At 40.1% G+C, this 23089-nt stretch overlaps 1 protein-coding gene and 1 pseudogene across 14 annotated transcripts in view; one reads left to right on the top strand and one right to left on the bottom strand.

Moving 5' to 3' along the window:
• Positions 1–23089, bottom strand: part of ITPR1 (inositol 1,4,5-trisphosphate receptor type 1) — a 342499-nt gene that overhangs the window by 264680 nt on the left and 54730 nt on the right. The window lies entirely within an intron of this gene.
• On the top strand, positions 11054–11392 carry LOC128591484 (40S ribosomal protein S26-like; annotated as a pseudogene).

The following is a 23089-nucleotide window of genomic DNA, read 5'->3' on the forward strand; positions in this document are numbered from 1 at the left end:
TGCCCAAGTGCAGACGGGGAACAGGACACAGTGTATGCAAGCCTGAAGACAGAACTTCAAGATCATCAACATCAAGACAGCATTTAAAATCACAGGACTGGACTTTATCAGTATGTGAAAGAATAAAGAGATGAAGACTGAGAACTCAGCATTGAGCCAGGATTTGGGAATGTGAATTAGACCCAGATAAGAGTAGGTGCTTGAATCACAAGATAACACAGAAATGGGATCAAGGTGGCCTCACTGGGAGGGAGTGAGAGGAGCAGAGATAAGAGAAGGTCCATACAGCCTCGGCCAAGTGCTGTGGCTCACACCTGTAATCCCAGCACTCTGGGAGGTGAAGGCAGGTAGATCACCTAAGGTCAGGAGTTAAAGACTAGCCTGAGAAAAGTGAGACCCTGTCTCTACCAAAAATAGGAAAACTAGCCAGCCACTGTGATGGGCACCTGTAGTCCCAGATACCCAGAAGGCTAAGGCAAGATGATCACTTGAAATCAAGAGTTTGAGGCTGCTGTGAGATATGGCACCATGGCACTCTAGCCAGGGTGACAGAGTAAGGTTCTGTCTCCAAAAAAAAAAAGCCTCAAAGTCAAATACCTAACAGTACCAGTTCTGGTGAGAACTACCTATTCTTGGTTGCCTATTTCTATATGCCTGCAAGCCTGCCTGCTCTGTTATAATAAACCTCAACCAACACTAACGAGTTTCTGTTCTTTGCCTAATGATAAGAAAGGAGACAACATATGTGGTAAAAAGGGAATAAATTGTTATCAGTAAAAATTCTGAATTGTGAATTGCATCATTTGGTCCTAGTTCTTCATTCCTCCCCATCCATGTGCCCTTTGCCATGTAACTCTGCAGTGACAATCTACCATAGGTGGGGCAGCCAGCTCTGCCCCTTGACTTTGGGCTCAGTCCAAAGTGATGTGCTTTGGTCAGCAGATGTGACACAAGCAGAGGTTTAATGGGCTTTGTGCACTGGGGCTTGCTCTCTAGAGCCACTGTCATTGCCATGACTGCTGGAGAATGAGAGGTGGGAGCCCTCCTCACCCCACCCAACAGCCAGCCAACCTCGAGGCACATGGGTAGGCTCACCCAAATCAGCAGAACCTCCGTGACTCAGACACATGAGCAATAAACACAAATTATTGAGTCTTTCTGAGGTTTTGTAATTGCTATGTAGCAAAAATATAAGGACAAACACTTAAGTTCACGAACTCTCCTAGAAAAAGTGTTAACACACTTTGCTGCTAAGTATCACCATGGTCATGAGATGGACAAGGAGAGTACTTTGAAGGTGACCACAGTGATGTTCACCAATGAGGTACGTAGCGCTTTTTCTAGGATGAGTTCAAGAGCTTGTAAAACATATGTGAAAAAATACTTGTAGTTTATCAACCTTTTTCCTATCCACAGTTATCACCACTGGTTAGTGAGGACAACTTGGCTCCTTAAAATTGAGCCAAATATGGACAAAGAGTAATTAATAAAGCAAAAAAAAGTTTAAAAAATATCTAGATGATACAGGATTTGGCTGATCTGTCCCAAGCTACTGCAGAATTAGCTATAATTTGGGCGGCGCCTGTGGCTCAAGGAGTAGGGTGCCGGTCCCATATGCCGGAGGTGGTGGGTTCAAACCCAGCTCTGGCCAAAAGAAAAAAAAAAAAAAAAAGAATTAGCTATAATTTGAAGAGTTATTGTAAAATAAATAATTAAAGAAATACACAAAATAGTACAGTAGGCTATTGGGCACTCAGATTTTCCTACTCATAATATTCTGTACAGGTGATTAAAAACTCAAAAAGCAGTCTTTTTTTTTTTCTATTAAGAAACAGTTTCTTATTCTTTCAGAATAAAAATATCATTCATCTTTAATGAGTGGTTACATAGTCTACTTAGATTGTTAGGTCAAATTTCACACTGATTTCCAAAAGGCATTACTTACAGAATGATTTAAAATGCATTCGTGTTAACATAGCTTTCATAAATGCTAAATCATAGATTATAAGAAGTGCAAAAATTCTCAAGGAACGAAAGGATTTCAATAGTCTATATTTTTAATCTGATAATATCATGAGAATCAGAAGCTTAAGCAGTTTGAAAGACACCTAAGTAATGACCTCATCTTTACTTTTGACAAAGATTGAAATTTTATTTTCTCTCAGCAGCTGTGTTTTATTATACATTCAAACAGCCTCAAAGTGTGTGAAAATATGCAATGCTACCAACTGAAGGGTAGTATAATTATAAGGTTAGAGAAGAGAGGAAATGAATGGCAATATAACCCTTAGCTGTTATACTTGGGACTTGTGAACTCAAGAACAGCAATAAATACCAGTCCGTGGTCAGTCAAAACTAAAAATAATTGAATTCCCTGCAGTCCCACTAACAGTGTAGAAGTATCCCCCTCTCTCCACACCCACACCAGCTTCTGCAACTCTGAGACTTTGTGATGTGGGCTATTCTCATTGGGGTTATAACACTGACACAACTACGAGAGGGACTCCACCTAAAAAATTCACCACCAACCCTCACAATAACCTGAAATAAAACAAAAAATATTAAATTCCCACCAGAAGTCCTTTCCTTGAACCTGTATATAATTGTCTTCAGATCTTTAATAGCCATCAAAAACCTTAATTAAATATTCATGAATCTGTTCAACATCTGGTCTTCAAAAATATAACTATTCTAAAGTTCAATGTGAACTAAGTTTAAGGTTAAGGACTAACTTCCAAAACTTACAATTCCCATAACTAGCTCTAAGACCTATTCTCAAATACCAAAATATCCAGGCAGTCTTTTAAAGACATCTACAAAACAGCTGTGCTGGAGCTCCACAAGAGAGTAAGTTAAAAATTTTTTTTCTTCAAAGATTTAAGAAAATTTATTTTTTTTAATGTTAAATTAATATGAGGGTACAAATTTTTAGATGACATTGTTATCACTTCCAAGATAAAGTTTAAGTTGTAGTTGAGCCCTTCGTGATATTGTTTACAAGACACAAGAGATCTAAGTTTAAGATCCTTTAGCGTATGGATAAGACCAACACAGATCAATGTAGAAACCTCTCTCACACCGAGTTATGTTCTTTGCCTCTCAATATTCATTTTTCCATAGCATGATCACAAAATGATTTCACTTATAAAAACCTAAAACATCATTTGTTTATAAGTTTATTAAAAGATTATATTATTATTCTATTAGAAATAGATATAAAGATACATACTGTTATGTTTTTTTAAGACATTAAAAAATTTTTAACATTTATATGGAAGACTGAATATAAGGAAACGTCTTCCACATTGTCACCAGAACTTTCTTTAAAAACAAACAAAAAAAAATGTCTAATTTAATGGTGTAACTTTCTGGCTCAGAAACTTTCCTGGGATCCCTGGATACCATGTGATAAAGTCCACACGTCCTGAAGAGGTTCTGAAAGAACCTGCCCATAGGGCTCTCATCAACATTTCCAGCCTCACCTGGAACCACTCCTGCTTGGCACTGGCACCATCTAATGCAGCCACACAACTCAGCCAATTCCTCATTCAGGTTAAGCCCTTTCATATGTCCTTGGTTTTGCAGGCTCTGTTCCCTTACTGAAGTGCCTATAATCTACCTGTCAATACCTATCCACATGGCAAGACCTACCTCACCTTAAAGCCGCCCCACTTCCTCACACACAGTGCTAATTCCAGCCACACTTGACACTATCATTAGTTCTTCCCCCTAACTATCTTCCCCTCTCTGGTGAAGTCACTTCCAGGGCAGGAAAAATGCCTTAACCCCACTTGGGATCCCACAGTGCCTGACACATAATCAGTGTTCAGCAGGGCCCTGTGGAATGGGAGTGAATGGAAGTGAGGAGGAGAGAAGTTAAAATAGAAAAAGGTGGAAGCCCACACAGGTCCTAAAAGACAGTGAGGATCTCAGCACTCAGTAGGCGTGAGTAGTTTTTACTGTGTCTCGGTTCAATCAAAGCTCTTGTTTTTTGTCTTCTGTAGTTTTCGAAAACAACATCACTAGCCCCAGAAAGTTTTTTCACATACTCTCTGGAAGGACCTTGGCATCCAGGTTTGTATAAAAGCACAGACTTTTTTTATCTCCTGTTCTTCTCAGGTCCCTGCCTTCAGGCTCCCCTGACCTTACCCCGAGGTGACTCTGCTCCAGGAACCACACATCTGCTAAATCTCATCAGCAGCTTTCTCACCTCACTATGTTTGACTTCTTGGGGGTGTTGACGGGGTTTAATATTCCATCACTGAACCTCTCACCTCTTTAAGAACTAGCTCAGATGTCACCTCCTTTGCAAAGCCTTCTGTGACCAATCCCAGCCCCCAGCCCACTCCATACAGTTCGCAGAGGTCTTCCTTTGCCTGTCTCTGACCCTGGTTTATAATTGGGGGTAGGGCCTTCTACACTATACTGCGATCCTTGTTGACATGTCCCCTTTCCCACAATTTAAGTTCCCCTAAAAAGTTTTTAGCTTCTTATGCTTTATCTTTTCAACTTCAACCTGGAGCACTGTAAGAATTCAAAAAAGAATCTATTAGCATGAGGTCTTTGATCCTTGTAATTAGTGCTACAAGAATAGGTAAAAAAGAGGAAGAGCTAAAGAAAAATAATGACAGTAAGTATAAGACTACCCGATGTTACCTAGAAATTGAAGAGGAGACTTCACTTCCCTCCCCAGTTAACACTAATTGAACAAACAACAGACCATACCCTGAGAGTGTTCCACATATTAACTCGTTTAATCCTCAAAACATTCCAATGAAACTTATTATCCCCATTTTATAGGTGAGGAAATTGATGCAAAGAGATTATTGGTTTTTTTTTTGGGGGGGGGGGTTGCAGTTTTGGCTGGGGCCAGGTTTCAACCTGCCACCTCCGGCATATGGGACCAGCACCCTACTCCTTTGAGCCATAGGCGCCGCCGAGGCAAAGAGATTATGACTTTCTAGAAGTCATACAGGTTGGAAGTGGCAGAGCCAGGATTCAACCTCAGGCATTCTTAACCCACACTGTATCACCCCTCAGCATGCACATCTGGGAGAAGGGCTTCGGAAGAGAGGATTACTGACTTTGGAACAGAAGGAGAAAAAGGAAAGGAGAGGGGCCTAATAAAAACTCTCCTGAGGAGGAAATTTAGAGGAGGAAAACTGGTCTTGATCACTCCTTGGTGCCAGTAGAGTATCTAGCTGTGGCCAAGGGTGGGCTGGTTACTGTCCAGAGTCATGTGTGAGAGTCATTCAGGAACACTGCCGGGAAGACGCAGGAAAGCATCTGCACTGTGTTCAGTAGGTTAAAAACTTTAGAAACACCTCTACTCTTGCAGTGTGTTTAAACATCTCGTTCTCTCTTTCTCTCTCCCCCTTCCCTCTCTGCCCTTCTCCAAATGGGGCTGGCTATTTCCTTCCCTCCCAACTTGGACCTGCCTCTGAACTCTGATCTTACCTGGCCCCATGCAGCTCAACTAACTCACCTGTTCCCTACCTTTAAGTGCTTTATTTACTCAGAGCTGACGTTTTGGGAGCAGATCCAACAGACGTATTTGCTCATAGGGGAGACTGGAATAAAGGTCAATAAATTCTGAGAAAACATTTCCTGTGCAACAACATATTGTTCGTATGTATAGTCAGGGCTACTTAAAGTAACTGTCCCATTTGAAAAGCAACTGTTAGATTCACAGACTAGATTCACTTAGTTCTATCCAGCAGGAGCAGAAAAGAATACATCTTTTTAAAAATCCGAGATTCAGTTTCCAATTTGGCTCCTAATTCAGCTTAAGACTTCTTACAAGTCATTGACTTTTTGATTTATTTCCCTTCCAAATTTATAGATTTCTTTTCCCATCTCCAGCATGCTTTTATGAAGTCCATTTGAGGATATGTTACAGCTCACTTACCAGAATCTGGCCACCAACAAGAGCAATGGGGAAGACAGGGCCAACAACACACCACTCAGATTGGAGAGGTACAAATCCCAACTTCCTAGCATAAAATTTACCTCCAAATCGCAACAAATGAAAAGAACAAAGGAACAATTGCAACCTAATGTTCTAAGATGCCAATATCCTAGCACTCTGGGAGACTAAGGCAGATGGATTGCTTGAACTCAGGAGTTTGAGACCAGCCTGAGCTAGAATCAGACTCTATCTCTACCAAAAAAAAGAGAGAGAAAAAAAAAAAAGAAAAACGAGCTAGGTGTTGTGGTGGGCACCTGTAATCCCAGTTACTCAGGAGGCTGAGGCAAGAGGATTACTTGAGCCCTAGAGTTTGAGGTTGCTGTGAGCTGTGACTCTGTTTCAAAAACATAAAATATAAAATTTTTAATGTCAATATCACTTTGTATGTTGATATACTTAGTGGCTCATGAGAATTGCTTTTCAAACCACTTTCACATTTGTCTCCAAATTTTCTGGGGTTGCACTGAATTTAATTCCCTAGAAGTTAAAATTTTAATCCTGTTTCAATATCAATCATGCTTCTATTTAGTAGAGAGTCAACTGTTCAATAGTTTGCAGAATCCAATATAGTTCAAAAGAGAAGTGATAGCCATTCCAATCTTCCTCGTGGGAAGATAATCAGCACAGCTGATTGCTCTGTGGAAAACCACTCTCCTGCATGCCAAGGGGCACTTCTGACAGCAAGCAGGAAAGAGAAAGATTATTTCTTGGCATCAGGAGACAAAATTTAACTTAAAGTGTTCATGAGCTTTTCATCTTCAAAGTGCTTCACAAATATTAACTAATCGATCTTCTCAGTAGTACTGTGCATTACATAAAATCTTTCGAGAATTATGCACAAGGGAAGCATTAAAAGGACCAGGTGGCCAAACTAGGAAGATAAGAGACCACCCAACATTAAGAAACTCCTTTAATCTGGAGGTGCTGCTAATGGTCTGGGCAGGTTCTAATGTTAGCAGTTAGAGTATTCCATCAAACTCTAGAAATAGAGTATTCCATCAAACTCTAGAAATTTAAAACTCATATGAAAAGTCATGTTAAAAACAAGAGCTCATGGGCGGCGCCTGTGGCTCAGTCGGTAAGGCGCCGGCCCCATATGCCGAGGGTGGCGGGTTCAAACCCGGCCCTGGCCAAACTACAACCAAAAAATAGCCGGGCGTTGTGGCGGGCGCCTGTAGTCCCAGCTACTTGGGAGGCTGAGGCAAGAGAATCACTTAAGCCCAAGAGTTGGAGGTTGCTGTGAGCTGTGTGAGGCCACGGCACTCTACCGAGGGCCATAAAGTGAAACTCTGTCTCTACAAAAAAAAAAAAAAAACAAGAGGTCATGTGGTGATCAACCAGAGGTTCCTTATAGAACTAAGCCTCAGTTCCCTCAACTGGAAAGTGAAGTTACATATAGAACCATCTCCAGAAGGTCTATCAACAAGATAATTTTAGAGGGTGATAGAAGCTAAGCAGGTGCCAAGGGAGATAAGCTGAGGGCAAAGAATGGGAACTGAATGGTAGGTAGGAACTATTCTCTGGAGGGAACATACATAGTAAAAAGTTTCCAGTGACTTGTAACTGACCTAGAGCTCATTACCATCTAATTCGCATAGGGGCTTCATGAAGGATTCTGGGGAAGACCCATGCATAGAAACTGTTACATAACCACCCTGTGATGCAATCTGTTATTTAACCCCAACCTGTCAATCACCCCCAAGGGCAGGACACAACAACCAATCCTGCCAGGAGAAAGGTGGGACAAACTAGAGAGCTTATAAAAGGCAGCTCACTTTCTCCACTCCTGGAGACTGACCCATTCCTCTGTCTGAAACGGATTTTCACTTTGTGTAACTTCCTACTTCACTTTCATTCTTTCTGTTATGTGCTAAACTGTGTAAAATTACTTTGTGTCTGTGTCATTGGCAGGACCCCATTATTAGTACTCATTCTTGACACTAGGAACTGGGGGACCAGGGAACATCCAGCTGGACCTACAATAACACCTGTCAAGATCTTATCACATAGGACCCTCCTACCTAATAATGCTGAGTAAATATTAGCTGTTATTTATCAAAAGGGGGGCCATCGCTTCCAGATGCGTAAGCTAAAAAATGGGTGAGACAGCTTCAGGAAAGTTGTAGGCATTGTTCATTTTTTCCATTTGTGAGAGACAGTGCATTTAGCTTAATCATATACACCTCTGTTATGAGTTATGCCCCGCCCCCTCAAAATTCCTATGTCAACTGGTACAGCTACAGCTGTTTTAGTAATGTGTCTAGCGTATTTTCCAGTTTTCGCTAGAAAACTCCTTAAAAATAAACAAATAAACTCCTATGTTGAAGTCCAAACTCTCAGTTCCCCAGAATGTGTCTCAGTCCATTCAGGCCACTCTCACAAAATACCATAAACTGGGCGACTTATAAAAGTATTTCTCATATTTCTGGAGGTTGGAAGTCCAAGATCAATGTGTCAGCAGATTCAGAGTCTGGTGAGTACCCCTGTCCTGGTTCACAGATAGCATCTTCTTGCTGTATCCTTACATGGTAGAAGGGACAAGGGGGTCTAAAGGCACTAATCATATTCACGAGGACAGAGCACTCATGACCTAATAATCGCCCAAAGGCCCCACCTCCTAGGAACATTACCTCAGTTATCAGGTTTCAACATACACACACATGGATTTCAGGGGGACAAAAACATTCAGACCAAAGAAGAATGTGACAACATTTGGTAATAGGTTCACTGCAGACATAGAGTAGGGTCTACTCCAACGAGACTCCCATTCTTATAAAAAGAGTACATTTGGAGAATGACATGAACACCCAAAGAATACATGTGAAGATGATAAAGGCAGATATCCAGACAACGCAGCAGAAGACAAGGATCCCCGAAGACTGCCACCAGAAGGAATGCTGAAGATTGCCACCAGAAGGAATGCTGAAGATTGCCACCAGAAGGAATGCTGAAGACTGCCACCAGGCCACTGGGAACTAGGTAAAAGGCACACACAGATTTCTTCCCGCAGCCCTTTGCAGAAACCAACTCTGATGATTCTTCAGTTTAGGTGGGACAACAAACTTCTGTTGTTCAAGCCCCCAGCTTGTGGTACTTTGCTTCAGCAGCCCTAGCAAACTAATCTATCCTTAAATTAAATCAATGTTGTTTGACAAACCACCATGAACCCACCAAATCCCAAACACAGGCATTTTGGTCAATTCACAGACACCCCAAACACTCTGAACACCTACATCTAGCACGGTCTGCTCCCAGTGGCAAAGAAAGGGTAAGTAAAGTAGAAAGAGAAATCAACACAGCTAAGGGTACTGGGACAAGAACTCTGCAATTTGAAAGAAATCAAATTTTTACTACCTCAATTTTATGTGGCTTCTAAAACCCCAATTTACGTGATAATTCTCAGTATGTGTATAGAGAGGGCAAATTACTTGTTATATGGTCTTAACTACTCTGTGTTATAGATGGGTCGGGACACGCTGGCTCACTCCCCACGGTCCAGCCTTCTGTTTCTCCAACACTGCACATGCCCATGTCACGGCTCTTAACCATGATGTTCCTGATGCCTAGCATACCATGTCCCCACAAGTACACATGTCACTATCAATAAGTATGTCACTACCTCCAGCAGGGTTGGCCCACACCACCCCCAGTCATGCCACATCACAGCATTTATCACCCTCTAACGTGACCTTGTTCATTATTTATCATTTATTTGCTTGGTGTCTGTCTCATCCCACTAGAACATAAGTTCTGTGAGGGCAGAGATTTGTTCACTTAACACTGTATGTCCAGGGCTTAGAGCATAGTGCATAGAGCCTCGTAGGCACTAATGTTTTTCTGAATGAATAAATGAGTACCACCTTCAAAGGTGAGCTATTTTCAGCTAAGTTCAAGGTCCTTAAGTTTATTCAAGTGAAAACCACTGGCCAGTGCAATTATATGATTCTGGAAAATCTCAGCATACAAGGTTGCGAAATCTCAAACCTAAGATATTGGTAATGCATATGTAAATGACCTCTACTATAAATAATTTGCTCAATGTAATATAAACACAGATATCTTTTCCTAAGTAATCTCAGTTTAAACAATTAGTCCAATTGCTTCACTCACTATTTTTCACATATAAGTAAAAATAAAAAAATCTACAATTACTGCAATATAAGCTTTTAATAAAATTAGGGACTATTACAATTCAAATTACAAATCTACTTGTGGCAACTTAACATTACAGTCTAATCATTTTTCTTATAAAAAATTAGAAATTAAGAATTTTTTAGACTATCCCTGCCCCCCCCCCTTTTTTTTTGCAGTTTTTGGCCAGGGCTGGGTTTGAACCCGCCACCTCTGCCATATGGGGCCGGCACCCTACTCCTTTGAGTTACAGGCGCTGCCCAGAATATCCCATTTTTTTACTTCTTTAATCCCTTAAACATTCTCCAGGATAGAACATCAAAATTCTTGATGAGATGGGTCAAAATTCCAATCTTTTACATGTTCAAAAAGTAAACAAGCATTAAAGACAAAGTTGAATAAATGTCAATGACCCAGGGGCTATTCAATTCAACTTGTCTAAATCATTCCTCTAAGAAAACTGCCATCCTGAGAGTCATGAGCTCCAAATCCTGAATTTGACCTTTATAGCAAAACAAACAGATATCTGTTTATATCTTAAAATAGTTATTGGCAGGTCTATTGCTCATGTTCTTTTAACCCACATTAAATTAAAAAAAAATCCTTTAAGTCATTCAGGCTAAACTATCAATATTACAAGCCAATGCTTGGATCAAAATAAAAATTTAAGAAAACCCAAAAAGTCCTGAGGTCAATTTAACACTGTCCAGAATCCATTCCAGATCCAAAAAATCAGAAATAAAATTAATATACATTCTTTCTCATTTTCTCTCCTTTTATCTTTTAGTTAGTATGTCATATTGGATCCAAAAAGGGAAGTTTGAGCCCAGGAATGTATTTTAATGAGTTCTGGTTCTTAGCACACCTACTCCAAATAATTATATATTTGCAAAGTTCAAAAGGTTACAAAAAAAAAAAATAGGCCAATCGCTCTTTCGCATCCTCGCTTCAAAGATGACAAAGAAATGAAGGAACAAAGGTTGTGCCAAAAAGGGCCGGGGCCATGTGCAACCTATTTGCTGCACGAACTGCGCCCGATGCGTGCCCAGGACAAAGCTATAAAGAAGTTCGTCATTTGGAACATAGTGGAGGCCGCAGCTGTGAGGGACATTTGTGAAGGGAGTGTCTTCAACACCTATGTGCTTCCCAAGCTCTGCATGAAGCTACATGACTGTGTGAGTTGTGCTATTCACAGCAAGGAACCGTTCTCAGGAAGCCGGAAAGGACCGAACACCTCCACCCAGATTTAGACCTGCGGGTGCTGCCCCATGACCTCCACCAAAGCCCATGTAAGGAGTTGAGTTCTTGAGGACGGAAGAATAACTATCCTCTGTGGGAAAAAAAAAAAAAAAATGGAAATTATACTTAAAAAACAAATAGGCCCATCAAATCAAGCTAGGTTATTTTGAGCCATCATTAATCACTCAGTCATATTATTATTATTGGTCACTAGAACTGGTCATACGTTTTTAGGACATTAAAGGTAGACAATGGGAAATGCCATGTCATCGTCCTACTTGTTCCATTTGTTGGGAAGGAATTTTACTCACATTCTTATGAATTACAGGAACAATCGGCTACTAGGCCAAGCAGATCATCTCATTTCATCTGAGACTATTTACCCCAAGTGGTTTGGCACTTAAACACATACAGCATTAAGAGTAACTGGCACATAATAGCCAACCAGGTCAGCTGCTATACACGGATCAGAAGACAAACACAAGATTCTCCACCGAGCCCTATGCACATCTCCAGCAGAATCAAGGAAACAGGCCCCTAGGTCAGTCCGTCTGCATCTTCAAGGCATCAAGGCACCATCTTGAAAGCAATTAATTGGTCGCCCAAGTGGTCTAGGCTGCTTGATGCAAAGCAATTATGTTTTAGTTCAGTTCAAAAGGTTAAAACATTCTGGAGTGACCAGTAACACTGAGTTGCATCATCATCAGCCACTGTCACTTCTCTTCACGAGATCTTGGAGACAGATTATGCGGCAGAGGCTAAATTACTGCATCTACTACCCACACGTCAAATTTAAGCTGTTCCTCCAGAGTCTTTTAAGAAGATTTTTCAAGGATGTAATAGGACTGACTTTTTTTCTTTCTCCTTGAGAGAAAAAGCCCAAACTCAGTTCTCTTTCCTTCCATGCAAAGCTTAACATGATAGTCACCTCTAAAGCTTCCTGATTATTTGCAGTAATACAGAAAGACAAAACTAACTTGATACAAACACTGGGCATTAAGTAATCTACAATATAGGCCAGGTGCCGTGGCTAGCACTCTGGGAGACCAAGGCGGGTGGACTGCCTGAGGTCAGGCAATTCAAGACCAGCCTGAGCAAAGGGAGACCTCATCTCTACTAAAAATAGAAAACCTAACTACGTGTTTTGGCCAGCACCTGTAATCCCAGCTACTTGGGAGGCTGATGCAAGAGGATCGCCTGAGCCCAGGAGTTTGAGGTTGCTATAAGGTATGATGCCATGGCACTCTAACAAGGTGACAAAATGCAACTCTGTCTAAAAAAAACAAAACAAACAGAACCAAAAAAACAGAAGAAATCTATAAAATAATAATGTATGCATATATACTATCAATGAAATTGTATTACAATTTTTATAAAAAGAAATCTACATAATATTCTAGGACAAGATGGAGGATCTTACTGCATTAAAGGGGAATTGATAAAATATGTATAAAGAAAATAGCCTACAACTTACTTCCCACTTTTTCTTATTTATCCATCCATCCATGTATGACACTATGAAAGTTTTGAGACAGACTGTGTTATGGTCCATTATTTCCCTTCCAAGAAACACAGTCAACAGCATCCTTTCTGATTTACCCCTGCAAGTTTCAACTTAGTTAGCTATTAGCTATTAGCTAATAGATAGCTATTAGTTAACTCATCAGTGTTGCTGGGAGGGCTTCATTTGCTTCCATCAGTGAAGATTTTACATTTTTGGGGTTTTGTGTATCTCAAAAGTATCTCAAAACTTTCATAATGACTCATATACGTACTAGGCATGATGTCTCTTGGTTTTAGTTATTTAAATGTCTTTTTTCTGTACGTATGTGCCAGGTGTATTGTTTTAAGGTCTTTACGAATAGAAAGTCATTCAATCTTGTAAAGCAGGACTACTATCTCCATTTTACAGGTGTGGAAGCTGAAACACAGAAAGCTTAAATAGCTCATCCAAAGTCACGGAGCTACTAAGTGTCAAAGCCAGGGTCCAAACCAAGCAGTCTGGCTCCAAAGCCCACACTTTGAACCAGTACACAACATTGCCTAATAGGAGGGGAGATTGGCATGTCAAAGTGAAAGGGTCTATACAGTTTAGTGATGATGAGTATCAGAAAGACTTCGTTCCTACATACTAGGCTGGTCACTTACTAGTGGGTGACCTCACACACAGTTACTTAATCTCCCTGAGCTTCAGGTTCCTTTTCTATATCATATGCATTCTCCCACAGCATGTGATAAGAACTAAATACAATAATACATTAATAGCATTTAGTACAATGGTTGGCTCCTAATAAGAACCTATTAACTGTTACCTTTAAAAGTAATTCCACATGGCACAATTCATAGGCAGGCAAATCCATGAACTGCCCTCTCTGATTAGACCAAAAAGTCCTAGAGAATAATTGCTTTTTTTGTTTGTTTTGTTTTATGTGAGACAGAGTCTTACTTTGTCACCCTCAGTAGAGTGTTGTGGCTTCATAGCTTACAGCAACCTCAAAAATCTTGAGGTTAAGTGATTCTCTTGCCTCAGCCTCCGAAGGAGCTGGGACTATAGGCACTGGCCACAACACCCAGCTATTTTTAAAGATGGGGTCTCACTCTTGCTCAGGCTGGTCTCCCACTCCTGAGCTCAAGCAATCTGCCCACCTCAGCTTCCCAGAGTGCTATGATTTCAGGCGTGAGCCACCACACCCAGCCCAGAATAATTGTTTTCATTCATCTTTGTGTGCAAAGAATCCTGCCCAAAATAATGAATAAATGCTCCTACATTATAGATTTTAAATTTAGTTATTAAAAAGAACTTTTTACAAGCAAATATATATGTGTGTGTGTTTATATATATATATTTTTTTTTTTTTTTTTTTTGAGACAGTCTTACTATGTCGCTCTCAATAGAGTACTATGGCAATCACAGCTCATAGCAACCTCTAACTCTTGGGCTTAAGCGATTCTCTTGCCTCAGCCTCCCAAGTAGCTGGGACTACTTGGGCACCTGCCACAACACCCAGCTATATTTTGTTGTAGCTATTATTGTTGTTTGGCTAGCCAGGGCTGAGTTTGAACCTGCCAGCCTCGGTATATATGGCTGGCACCGTAACCACTGTGCTACAGGAGCCGAGCCACAAGCATATATTTAAAGAGAACATAAGCCTTTAAAATATATAAAAGGTTTTCTCTGTTTTGTGAACCTTAAAATATTTCATCAAATTAAATGAAAAAATTTTAACCTAAGTTTTTTAAATGAAAAAAATTTTTCATTTTTTTTTTTTTTTAATTTCAGCTTGCTTGTTGATTCTTCTTCGTTTGAAGTACTCTTTTTTGTTGTTCATTTTTTTTTTTTTACTCTGGCGATGCTCTGTCCCGCTGTTTTTGATGTTAGTAGAGACAGGGTCTTACTCTGGCTCACTACTGCTCATACTGGTCTCAAACCTCTGAGCTCAGGCAATCCACCTGCCTCGGCCTCCCACAGTGCTGGGACTACAGGCGTGAGCCACCATGCCCGGCCTTTAAATGAAAATTTTGAACAAATTAATGCATGTACAGATTTTTAATATCAAATATTCAGTAAGTCAACTGCATGATAAAAAGGAAAAGGTTACTATTCTAAATTAAAATAAACTCAAAAAAGACTAAAGAAACATTATACACATAGATAAAAGGCAGCTTTCTTTGGAAGCTGATTTGAACCATTCAAATTTTTATTAACCATTCAAATTTTTCCCCAAAAACATTTTCTTATTTTTTTAGCCAAGCACAATGGCAAATGCCTATAGTTTCAGCCACCCAGGAGTCTAAGGCAGTGGGAAGATCACCTCAGCCCAGGAGTTAGAGGCCAGCCTGGACAGCCAAGCAAGATCCCATCTCCAAAAAGAAAAATTTTAAACCTTTCTTTGGACAAAGAAAATTCGTTACGGTAATAATAAGAAATTGTTAGTTTTACTAGGTATAATAAAGGTATTGTGATTGTCTAAGTAAATGTTTTCTAATTTTGTGATGCATTTGCAAGTATTTACAGGTGAAATGGCATGATATTTTGGTTTTGTAAGATACTGGGAGAAAAAAGGCAGATGAAAGAAAAATGATAAAATGTAGAACACTGTTAAGGCTGGTAGGTCCTTGGGGGTTCGATGTATCGTATTTTTTTATTTTGGAATTCCCATTGGAAAAAAAAAGTTTTTAAAATCAAATTTTCTTAAAATAAAAAGCAGCAGCTGACCTGTACCAGGAGCCTTTTCCCCAGTGACTACTCCAGAGAAGACATACTCTTATTTCCTTATTATTTTTTCATAGTTATTTTCCTCTTTTAAAGAGATATTGCCATTTCCTTGCGATGTATTTTTTCACTTTCTATGTTTTTCAAATGAAAATTTCTGTTGCAATACCTACAGCAGCTTGTAACTGCCTGACTTCGAGATTATTAGTGTCCATTTACCTCCCAGTATCTTCCCATTTCTTACCATCAATCTTCTATATTTTTATTTTTATGTCATCAAGAGTGATAAGTATCATTGTTTTATAACCCTGAGCTTTGTGCTTTGTCTCTCCATTCTGTGTTTATACTATTATGACCATGTAATATTGTTCAATGCATATTAAATACTATGATACAAACACATTTTCTATTCTATCTCAGTTTTTCCTAGAGTTTCTTCTAATTTTCTTTTTTCTTGCACTATTTGCCTTTAGTGAGTACTCAACTTTCTTTAAACTCCTAATCACATCAGGCATTCTACCAAATAGCTTTATTTCCAACTAAGATTACCCCCACACACACTACATTTCATACATACTAAACCTGTCACATGACAGAAGAAATTCTCACTCAAAACATCTATCCCAAAGCATGTTTTTCCAGTTGTTAAACTCAGTCAAGAAGTTGGTCAGTTTGAGGATGGTCTAAATACTTTTATAAACTCATTCAGAGGGGGCAGAGGATGTTCTTGAAGGGGGAAAAAAGAGAAAGAGGGGGTAAAAAAGCAGCTTATGTGGTTTTAATAAAGCTCAGTTTAAAACTAGATGGATTCACATCGTGCATTTATAAATATCAGTGAATTTACAGTGAGCATTAAAATAACCACATTTTTATAGAAGTGAGGTATATATCCACATGAAACCCCTAATTCACATTCACATTTAGAATAATTGGGAACACTGCTAACCCCACCTGGGCTTCTGAGTCATATCCCTATAAAATCTGCAAAAGTAATCTGAAAGAAAAAGAAACCTCAAATGGAATTACTTTATTTCACAAGATTAGCTCTATGTGCATAGAAATATAAAATTCTTTAAATTAGAAAGCCACAGGTCAGTACTTAGAAGTCCAGTCAAAGCTTTAGCCAAAAATATTGCATCAAGAGGAAACCCAACTTAATTCAGTCAAAAGGAAATTATCACAGGGGCAGCGCGTGTAGCTCAAAGGAGTAGGGCACAGGCCCCATATGTTGGAGGTGGCGGGTTCAAACCCAACCCCAGCCAAAAATTGCAAAAAAAAAAAAAAAGTAAATTATCATGGCCAAGACAGCAAGACAATCTTAATTTTTTTAAAAAAGGATATTAAATAGTGATTAAAATGGAGGCCTTTGGTTCAAGTCAAACTGTCAGTAAGTGGATGAATAGGGGCCATAAAAAATCTTGTCATTTCCTTAGAGTTTCTATTGAACTCTATTGAAACTCTTTAAAATGCAAAAACTCTTTAAAGGCTAATGTTAAAGGCTAATCATTGACGATTATCAATACTCAACAGCCTTCTTGTGTTTGAATAGTTGACCATTTCTCCCTAAAAAACCTCCTTGGATCATCATCGGATGACCCAAAGCAGCTAAAAACTTATGTCCACACAAAAACTGGCACACGGATGTCTGTGGCAGCTTTATTCATAAAATTGCCTAAACAGGGAAGCAACTACAAAGTCCTTCAGTGAGTGAAGTGACAAACCACAGTACATCCTGGCAGTGGATTATTAGGCAGCACGAAACAGAAATGAGCTATCAATCCATGAAAAGATATGGAGGAAACTTAAATGCATATTACTGAGTGAAAGAAGTCAGTCTGAAAAGGCCACATAGTGTAAGATTCACGTTATGACATTTTGGAGACAGTAAAAAGATCAGTGGTTGCAGAGTTTGAAAGGAGGGAGGATGGAATGACTCAGCAGGGCACACAGGATTTTTCAGGCAAACTACTCTGTACAAAACTGTAATGACAGACACGTCATTCATTATACATTGGTCCAAACCTACACAATGTACAACTCCAAGAGTGAACCTTATCATAAATTATGAACTTTCAGTGATAATGATGTTCATTTATTATAATATACCACCCTGGTAAGGGAGGTAGGTGGGGCAGGGGGCAAGAAAACATATGGGAAATCTCTCTCTCTCTCTGTTTTACTTTAAACCTAAAATTGCTCTAAAAAAATAAAATTTATTTTTTAAAAAATTGGAAAAAGTTTCTCTGAGCTGGGCACGGTGGCTCAGGCCTGTAATCCTTGTACTTTGTGAGGCTGAGGCCAGTGGATCGCTTAAGCTCAGGAGTTCAAGACCAACCTGAACATAAGCAAGACTCCGTCTGTACTAAAAATTGAAAACCTAGCCAGGCAAGGTGGTGGGCACCTGTAGTCCCAGCTACTCAGGAGGCTGAGGCAAGAGGATCACTTAAGCCCAAGAATTTGAGGTTGCTGTGAGCTATGATTCCACAGCACTCTACCCAGGGTGACAGAGTGAGAATCTGTCTCAGAAAAAAAAAAAAAGAAAAGGTTCCTTTGACAATTCTCTTTCTATGCTCCCCATCATAGAGAGATATTTGTACATGTGAACAAAGTGCTATGTAAAGGATCTCCTAGCTAAAAGCCAACACAGTGTGGTGTCTGGGAGCCCAGACCCTGGAGTTCAACTGCCTGTGTTCAACTCCTGACTTAAACTCACGTGATGTTAAGCAAATTATTTAACTTCTCCCTTGCCTAAGTTTCTTACTCTGTCACATCGGTGAGACTCATTATTCAGTTACAAGGATTAAATTGGTTAATACCGGCATGAAATTTAGAACAGCTCAGGGCACAAAGGCCTATATAAATTTGTATTAAATAAACTGCAGCAATGCTGATGATAAACAATACACAACTTAAATCTATATCATCAGAATGGCTATTTACACTCCAGTACACCATACTAGGAATAAGCCTCAGCGGCTAGAGAGAACTAGGTAGTAGATCCTGAACGCACATACATTAATAACAAAAAAATTAAAGTAGTCCTTTTCGGTGAAAAGAGCAAATTGTGGAATAATTATAGGTTTAAGAGAAGTTATAAAAATACACATTTTTATATACTTTCATACATCTTCAAGTGAAGAAGGAATGTTCTGAAAAGATAGACACCAAACTGCTAAAAGCAATCAGTTGCCTCTGAAGACCTAGGCTCTAGTCCTGTCTCTTTAACAACTGGCTATACTATCTGGGTTAAGTACTAACTTAGAAAACACCTAAGGTAGTTTCCTCATCTGAAAAGGAGGGAAGGGGGAAGTAGGGATGGCTTCATCCCAGCCCCCAAATACCCTGACTTTGATTATGGGATTCTGAAGCTTTCTATAAATAAAAATGCTGAATTCTTCAACACTCCATCCTGCTAAGTATTTATCAGAAACCCTATGGAACATGGTGCATTGTTTCAAAAGCACAGCCTGTGCCAGATGGAAACACAGAGCGAGTGGGTACAGCTCCATCCCCGGATCATGCTCTCAGTCACACAATCTTTCTTCACGCCCAGCCTCCACATTGGTACCCTGTGCTCTTACTGAAGAGCACTGCTTCAGCAGTTGATATACAAGCAACAGTTCCTTCTTTGCTATTTTTGCTTTATCTCTGGGTTGTTTTCGAAAATATATTTACACTGTCATTCATAAACACATGTAACCCAATTAATCTACCCACAAGCAGGATGACAAGAAACTGCTGTTTTAGAATCAGGGTTCCAGCCTCTGCCAAGGACCAATTTTCTGTCATTGGTTCCCATTATGTCTAAGGTCACCAGGGGTGAACCAAAACATCAGTCCTCAATCTCTTTGGCTGCCCATCCTGTTCTCTCCCACTGAGGCAACTTACAACCTCACCCTCCCTCCTTCTCAACTGGCCTCCCAGCTACCCTATGATCTCTTTTCCTCCAGACCAATCCATTGCTAAGCTTAACACTATAGGTCCCCAGCACCTACAATGGTGCCTGGGACACAGGTGAGACTCATTATTCACTTACAAGGATTAACTGGGTTTGGCACAGTGGCTGATGCCTCTAATATTAGCACTTTGGGAGGACAAGGCAGGATGATCACTTGAAGCCAGGAGTTCGAGACCAGCCTAAGCAATATAGGGAGACCCTGTCTCTATTGAAAAAAAAAAAAAAAAAGAAAGAAAGAAAAAATTAGCTGAGCACGGTGGTATGTGATGTAGTTACAGCTACTCAGAAGGCTAAGGCGGGAAGATCATTTAAGACCAGAAATTTGCAGTTATAATGAACTATAAAACTACAGCCTGGGTGACAGAGGGAGATCCTGTCTTTAAAAAAAAAAAAAAAAACAAAAAACTGATTCATTCCCCAAAAAACTTCTATTAACTTGGCCAATACATATAATTACAAGACTGATCTTCCTACAAGACAGCACTCATTCAATTTGTGACTGGACAAAAATTCACTCTCTCAAAACGTGAAGCACCTGTAGCGTCAAGGATTTTGCTCATTTCTGACAATATAAAGAATGATAGACTCCTCCCATCCTCACAGAGAATGTGGGCTCCCAGGCCTCAGCAGGCCTCTGTTCCTACCAAAGAGAATAGAATTCATGCCTAAATCTGCTACTCACTGACTGATCCTGGGCAAGATACTTAAACTCTCTGAATCTCAGTCTCCTCATGTATAAAATGGGGATACTCTATGTCATGGGACTGTACCCACTGCTAAACAAGGTAACATATGTAATGCATTTAGCATAACAAAAGACCAATACATATTCTTTTAAAAATTAATAGTACTACCAATCCACACTACGGTGCATCTTACAAGGGTACATGTGAAATTTACTAGGTGTAGAATATAAATGTCTCAACACAATAACTAAGAAAATGCCGTGAAGGCTACATTAACCAGTTTGATGAAAATATTTCAAATTGTATATAAAACCACCACATTGTACCCCATGATTGCATTAATGTACACAACTATGATTTAATTAAAAAAAATTAATAGTACTAAAAACAAAACCCAGACATCTTAGTCTACCCAGGACTTCAAAATCTGGCAATAATCAACCACTTCAGCCTCTACCTCATACTCCCTACTTGTCAAAAAAAAAAAAAAAAACCCCCTCTGAACTCCACCCTTTTGTGGCTTTGGTCCTGTAATTCACTAATTCACTGTGGAAGAATGTGAACCCCTCTAGCCCAACCCCTCACTCTATCTTCAAGTCCCACCATCCTTCACGGCTCAGCTTAATATGGCTTCTCTGTGTGTTTCCTCCTCATGACAGCACACCACCCCCCTCAACAGACTCCATCTGTTTTCCATAGCACTTGCTACATAAGCCGACCTATTCCTTCTAGTACACTCACTAACATGCTTTTGTGCAGGACCTTTCTGGGACAGATGCTTCATTTTGTGTTGGGGATGCTGGGGTCAACAAGAAGAATAAAGTCCATGCCCACAGTCTGGCAACGGAGATAAGTATAAAATAAATGACCCAAAGAATTTCTGCACTAAACTTGTGATAGCACCCTAAACAGATAAAAATACAAATAGGATTACTTTCTGCTGTCTTGAAACACAAATTAAAAACAAAGTCTGTTTCAACATGGAACCTCCAGAGTATACTTAGTAAGTGTTCCCTGGAGTCAACCGAAGTATCTCTTCTATTAAAAGTTAGGTTGTTTGGGGCGGCGCCTGTGGCTCAGTCGGTAAGGCGCCGGTCCCATATGCCGAGGGTGGTGGGTTCAAACCCGGCCCCAGCCAAACTGCAACCAAAAAAAAAATAGCCGGGCGTTGTGGCGGGCACCTGTAGTCCCAGCTACTTGGGAGGCCTGAGGCAAGAGAATCGCTTAAGCCCATGAGTTGGAGGTTGCTGTGAGCTGTGTGAGGCCACGGCACTCTACCAAGGGCCATAAAGTGAGACTCTGTCTCTACCAAAAAAAAAAAAAAAAGTTAGGTTGTTTGGGAGTAAGGACCATGTCTTAGACAGCAGAGATGTCACATTAGTTGCAACTATGGTTCTTTGACTTACCAGCTATATAACTTGACCTGAGTGCTCTGATTTGAGATTCCTTGTGGGAATAAGCAAATAACCCTTTAGGAACTGTCAAAAGCCCCGCATATATGGTGTTATCTTTGCACCAGCACATGCAATACATATAACATTTGGGAGATGTTTGTTGAATGAATGCTAAATCATCAGCCAAGGCTAGGGGTTAACTCTGTTAATGACCCTGTTTCATGAGCAAGGACCAACATCAATCCTGAAACATCTACTCAACCTTTATAATTAAAACATAGAATAAACTCTCTAGATAAGACGCGTGGACTTAGCTGCCAATGCTGAGAGATCAGAAAGATCTGTCCTCATAAAAAGCCCCGTACACTGAAGCTGTGAGAAGACAGTGTTTTCATCAGGACACATTTCTGACTCACTCCAGGATTTCACATCTCTCAAATTTCAGCCCCAAAAGTGAAAGGCAAGTGAAAGAGCTCTTCCCATAAATACAGCAAGGCTGGCACGATTCTAACACACACTCTTCATTCCCATTATTTCTCTCTTCTAGACTCCAGATGGTCTTTTTTGTTGTTGTTGCACGCAGATCAAAACCAGAATGAGACCAATGAAACACATATTGTAGGAAAGGTACTTCCCTGCAGTCCTGTGTGTGGCCCTGATACCTCCACTGTGAGAAGCCACAGCTGGCATCTTTTCTTCCAAGCTGCAGCCCCCTTACATATGCACACACAAGCATGTCTGCTCTGCACAAAGGGGAAGACAGCACCATGGAAGATGTAAAGTCAAAGCCAGGCAGCACTGTCCTATTCTCAGTTCTCCTCCTTTTCTCCAGCCAGCATGGGAGTCATCTCAATCTTCAACAAGTCAGGGTTGAATATTTACCTTTTTCAGCCCGTGCTGGCAAAGCATGCCCCTTGTATCATGGGTGAAATTGAACTTGAAGATATGGGGTTTAATTATTCTCTTGGGGAATTATTTTTATTTAACAGTTTAGGGACATTTAGTAGGTTCCAGACACAAAAATAACAAGTCTGTAATTATTTATTATGGACCTGGCACTGCAAGGTTTTCATTAAAGAACCCAATGAAATCACTGCCACAACTCTGTCAGGTTGATACCAGTGTATCTGAGGATTATAGGGTAACTGTGCGCTCTGGGGCAGACCTGTCAGGGCCCATTTGCTATCACTTGTGCTCTAGGGCGTCTGCACTTACAGTGTTTGTGCTGCGAGGAGGAAACTTGATGTGGCCCCTTGGGTCTAAATAGTGCATGTGCTGGAAATATCTAATACACCCCTGCTCAGAAAGATCTGCGGTCTCATGGAACTTTTAAATAGCCAAGAACCAGATTCGTTCTGGCACGTGCCAAGGTGTTCACAGATTCAATGACAGGTAAATGTTGTAACTATAAAGAAAGAGACTGAAAACACAGGAAATGCTGCAGACACTGATTTTATCGGCAAAAAACAGCTCTCCAAAGAAAATAGGGGCATTGAAGGG

This window comes from Nycticebus coucang, chromosome 8, assembly GCF_027406575.1.
Source record: "Nycticebus coucang isolate mNycCou1 chromosome 8, mNycCou1.pri, whole genome shotgun sequence".
In the NCBI taxonomy this organism is placed as follows: Eukaryota; Metazoa; Chordata; class Mammalia; order Primates; family Lorisidae; genus Nycticebus; species Nycticebus coucang.